We start from the raw sequence: 6,000 nt of genomic DNA, 5'->3' as shown, positions 1-6,000 counted from the left end.
GAAACCGAGTTCGCCCTAGCTTAACTAACCCGACAGGATACGCGCAGAAATCTGACAGGGCTGCCAAACCAAGACTAACAGAAATCTAGCAGAGCAGTCTCTGCCAGAAAATTTGCTCACTGGGTTGGACCGACTGATAGATATTAAAAATTCTCCAAAGGATATACCAGTAGTGTAAGTGCACCCAGTAAAGTTCAGCCGGAAATGAACTGGAATTCTGGCTGGTTCCAGTTCGTATTCCGGCTCCAGTGCAACAACCGATTCTAACTAGAATCGGTTGTGTCACTGGAGCCGGAATACGAACTGGAACCAGCCAGAATTCCGGTTCATTTCCGGCTGAGCTTTACTGGGCATCTGTTTACATCTTCTATTATTGTCAGTTGGATTGAAAAAGTGATTTTGGCATATTTTGATATTCAGTTGCTTTTTAGTAAGACAATGATCAAGTTGGCCTAAAAAGTGGTCCAGTTAAAAAGTGACCAACCGGCAAATCATGACTATAGAAGAGTAGGAATTGACACCAAAAAAAAAAACAAGACAAATCACAGCGGCACAGACAAACATTTCATTTTAACTGCGAATTTCACAGAAAACAAAGCAATTTTAATGGCACGTAACAATTATAGACACTTTACCAATGCCAAAAAGTTATTCAAATATTTGCTTGCAAATGCTTTACATTCGAGGGCGCTTCACATCACAACCTCCAGAATCAGGGGAAAGGCGCGGTAGATTGTTTTTACTAAACGTCACGCGGAAAACATTTTTTTAATCGCCGCATTCGATTTCGTGACGTGACGAAATTTTTTATTTAATTTTCCCGCCCGCCTGCGGAAGCTGAACCAGCGTTGGAGATTCGGTTGGGATGGCGAGATAGACCTGTTGCTCCCTATACCATCACCACCATGCCGTACATTATTCGGCAGCAGCCGCTCGCTGTCAAATGTGTAGATAAAGTTTTTAATTTGCTATGATGTTTCGTAAAGGGATCCGACGTTACTGCTAGGGCTGGGCGGAAAAGTTCACCATCGTTTGAGTTGAGTAGATCAAAAATTTCATCGTTTAGCACGCTTAAGGAACACTTTTCAGGTCTTTTCAACATTAAAAATGATTAACTCTACTATGTGGGGTCATGTGTCGTTTTTAAATGAAAAAGTTTCCTGCGTAACAAAACCATCAAAGGACGTATTTAACGTATCTGTATTGAATTTACTCAGATTTAAGAACCGGTTTCGGAACGGTTTGACTGGATGGCTAACAATTAGGTAATACTTTCATGAAAATATTAAAGAGATTGCGCTGCGTTAACGTGAATTAAAATGTATGGGAAATATATTAAAACTTTTGATTTTGGAGAAACTATAATATTGTAATTGTAAAATAGATGCATATTTGATGCAGAAATGATAGGGGAGCTGTTTGTAGAAGATTATCACAGAGAACAGACATCCATAATCGTACAAATATATTAATAAAACGTGTGTAAACATTTGAGTTACTATACTATAAAACACTAGCGCCGCCAGACTTTCTTATCCCAACCAGGGATGCGAATGGTACCGGCACAGAGAACAGACATACATGATCGAACAAAAATATTTAAAAAACGTGTGTAAACATTTGAATTAATATATGATAAACACTAACGCCACCACACCAACCTATCCCAACTATCCGTCAAATCCATTCCGGAACCGGTTCGAAATCCTAAATTGATTTAGTATAGAATCTTGCTCAAAGAAAACAACCGATTTGGACTCTATCGGTTCATGCATTTGAGCTGGAATTCATGCTGGAAATCGGAACCGGTTCCGGACTAGTTTGACTGCCCACTGAGACGTCCAAAAATTTGTTTCAAAATCGTTCAACACGGGTCCAATGATGGACGTTCGTTGAACGGTTATTTGGACGTTGTCCAAATTGGTCCACCGAACGTCATCGGACGATTTTGAAACCAACCGTTCTTAGAGGGTGCCCTCTAAGAACGGTTGGTTTCAAAATCGTCCAATGAAGGACGTTCGTTGGACCAATTTGGACAACGTCCAAATAACCGTTCAACGAACGTCCATCGTTGGACCCGTGTTGAACGATATTGAAACAATTTTTTGGACGTCTCAGTGGGTGGGTAGAGGAATAACCGCTGTCAATTCTGTCGAACTCAGCCACAAAAAACATGACGACAGTAGCGCACCCGGTTTGGATATCCCAACTACCTTCGAAACCGTTAGAGATTTTTACAAAAGTTGAATGCTGAAGATGGACGTCTGTTCTTGTCAGAGATGCCAGATTTGCAGACAAGTCTGCAAATTCGCAGACTTTTAATTTAAGCTGCAGATTTATTAGATGACGCAGATATTTGCAGATTTTTTTAGTTTGGTCACAGAGAACAGACGTCCATCTTCAGCATTCAACTTGTGTAAAATCTCTAACGGTTTCGAAGGTAGTTGGGATATCCAAAACCAGGTGCGCTACTGTCGTCATGTTTTTTGTGGCTGAGTTCGACAGAATTGATAGCGGTTACTCCTCTACCCAGTCAAACTAGTCCGGAACCGGTTCGGACTTCCAGCATGGATTCCAGCTAAAATGCATCAACCGATAGTCAGAATCGGTTGTTTTCTTTGAGCAAGATTCCAAACTGAATCCATTCAGGATTTCGAACCGGTTCCGGAATCGATTTGCCGGATAGTTGGGATAGGTTGGTGTGGCGGCGCTAGTGTTTATCGTATATTAATTCAAATATTTACACACATTTTTTAAATATTTTTGTTCGATCATGGATGTCTGTTCTCTGTGGTTTGGTTGCAGATATTTGCAGATTTTTTAGTTTGGTTGCAGATATTTACAGATTTTTGAATATAAAGGCTTTTGGTTACACTAGCTTTCCTGGCATTTGTTCTTCCCAGACTAAAATTATTATTGCAGACATTTGAAAAAAGTACCTGGCATCTCTGGTTCTTGTAGCGTATACGTTTAAATTCTGTACAAGACCTAAGAGTAAGCATGAATCTAGCGTTAGCAATAGTGTAGACAGTCTTTGCAATTAATGTCTTCACCGGCTGACTGTAATCGCCAATCACTAAGCCCCCCGTATGACAACAAGTCAATGTCACGTCCGTTCAGGGGAAACGAAAATGTTGCCAACACCACCACATAAATGCGAGCAAACCAGAGCAGAACGGAAACAGCAGAATTCTACTGGGACTGTGCTGGTGACAAGGCACTAAGCAGACGTCACATTCCGCCTCGAGGATCGGCCGCATTTTCATCCAGTCGAGGAAAAAACTCGAGCAAACGCGAAGTTGGCCGAGTATTTTGGCAATTAGCGTTGCAGAAAATTCGATTCTCCGCGAGAAGTAGGCAGCGAAGAAACAACCTATCGATCTCGGTTTCAATCGGCGACGGAACCACACGGAAAACGTCGGGACAACCTATAGCAGTAGGCTCCATTCCAAGAAGCATTCAGACGACGGCGAAAGTCAATTCTAGCGTGGATCGAACAAAAATCGGTGAAGAAATCGAACATTCCCGTAAGGAACGCACGACAAGCAGGACATCAGGTCAAGTTCGGGTTCGATCTCGTAAGACAGCACTATTTTCGGAAGAAGGAAGAGGCTACTGCACAAGATTGATTTGCGCTTTCCGTGCGCAGAGTTAATTGCGAAGAGGAAATATCCAATAAAACGGAACAATGAAACTAGGATCGTCCAGGTGAAGGACGTGGCCGGTAGGACGAATTCTTGAAGCTCTCCGAAGTCGGAAGTTCGCAGCAAAAAACCTTCGAGTGGGAAGGTTTTTTTTCTTTAATTGCCAGACTCAGCGGAAACTGCGAAGGAGTGATTTTCTTCTGCTACACGCAGTGCACCCTACGAGGCAACGGTTTTGTCTGCTAAACAGAACGGAGACAGTGACGAAGGGAGGTTCTCCAGCTGGAGTGAAAGCCATCACGGAGTGACTGAGAAACACAACAGTGTCAGTTGCACCACTGGAAGATCGCCGTTGAAGTTTTCCTTCGAAGAGTCACGGTGTCGGTATTCGTCAAGGAGGTGGAAATGTTACGGAGGACCGAAAGGTCACAATGGCACAGGAAGGCTATGCAAGTCAGGGAAATAGAAGGATGGGCCCATCATACGTGAGTAGTAGTAGCTAGGAAGTTAAAACATCAATGGTTAAGCAGGAGGGTGTTGAATAAATGTAATAAGTGCAGATTTGGGTTCATGTTTTGTTGGTTGCGTTCAATTGCGAGTTTCGGCCTGTAGACCGGGTACCCAAAGCATCCCAGCTTAGGGGGAGTAAACCGAACATTCTCTGTGATTTTGGGTTTACGATCGAACTGAGTCTCAGTCCACTTCACATACACCTTAATGCAGTCAATGGCTTCTGCTTTGCTCTTCAACAGGTAAGTCACAGTAAATCTGCTAAAATCTATTATGTTCATCACGTACCTGTTACCATTCGGCGTTACATTCCTCATCGGCCCACAGAGGTGCGTGTGAACGATGTCCAGAATCTGCATCGACTTGCGTTCCGTAACAGGCGGGAAAGGCAATCGAACCGATGCTCTCGCTGCAGATTCTCTAATCTTCAAGCAATATACACCACCATACCGACATCCCGTCGTAACAACGGTACTACTTGGGTTTACAACCCAACAACCATCACTGTTGAACGCAACCCGGTAAAAAAAATGCGGACGAACATAGTCAGGCGATTTAAACAGTTTGACGTTTGACTCAATTCGCCTGTGCTAATTGCCCCTAGGAGCACATGCAATTTGCGAATGCGATTTAAAGGCAATTTCAATACTTAGACAAATTTTCTGGCGGCTGAAATGGACTTGGTTGTTTTTTGCTTTTTTCAAACATGGCGGTTCATGTTTGGCTTAAGCTTAAAATTGTTTTTTTTTTTAATAATTGACGTGTTCTCGCTTGTATTTTGTTTGTTTAGTGCACTTCATTTAGCCAACGAATGTGGGAAATTGTGAAATCGTGTGGAAGTATATAAACTCATTCTTCAATTTCGTAACTGGAATCAAGCTCGAAGCAAGTCCTGGCACATATTTCACATAATTAATTGAAATCGTTATCACTTTTTCTTCGTAATCGACACCAAAAAATGACGCCACTAGCTTCGCCCATTATTTGGGTCTTCTTTCCGTCAGCCAGTGTGATCCAACCAAATTTTTTGTTTACTTTTTGGCTCGCTTTTTGGGAATTTGCATGAGAAACTCCCCTTGGCCACCCTCTAAGAACGGTTGGTTTCAAAATCGTCCAATGAAGGACGTTCGTTGGACCAACGTTGAAGGACGTCCAAATAATCGTTCAACAGACGTCCTTTGTTGGACCCGTGTTGAACGATTTTGAAACAATTTTTTGGACGTCTCAGTGGGCATGGACTAACAGAAATCTGGCAGTACGAATTCTTCCATCGTACTGGCAGATTTATGGATTTGGAATGGCTAAACAAAACTAAATAAATTTAATTAGTAAATAAATAGAAGTTAAATTCCTGCTGGGATTGGCTCATTACCAGGCCTTTAATTTATTGCCACTCATAATTTAGTCGAACTCAAAGAGAATAGGGAAAGAGACGAATAGTGTGAAGCCAAAAATACCTTATTGAGCAGACCAATCGTGCAATGTAAATAAACATTACTCATGCCTGAGTTGGAGGAGATAAGTATTGTACTTCTATCAAAAAAGAAATTTGAATTTTCGTCAGAATTTAGCTCAATCGTGATTGTAAGGTGCATTCTAGAGTATATATATGAGTAAAAATAAGCTTTAGAATTATTTCATCTCTTTGTTTCGAAATGCACATCGTTTGATAAACAAATCCATCGATCGACATACGGTTTGTTTTCAAAATATAATAGGAGTCATTTAAAGTGCTGCCTGTAGAAGCGGTTGCCAAAATTCTAGTGTTGAAATAATCATAAAGGGAGTGTTGCCGTTTTGACTGATTTTCACTCTTCGTCTCTTTCACTATTCTCTTTGGTCGAAC

This window comes from Topomyia yanbarensis, chromosome 1, assembly GCF_030247195.1.
Source record: "Topomyia yanbarensis strain Yona2022 chromosome 1, ASM3024719v1, whole genome shotgun sequence".
Lineage (NCBI taxonomy): Eukaryota > Metazoa > Arthropoda > Insecta > Diptera > Culicidae > Topomyia > Topomyia yanbarensis.
The sequence above is the reverse complement of the archived record's forward strand: the minus strand, read 5'-3'. Positions refer to the sequence as shown.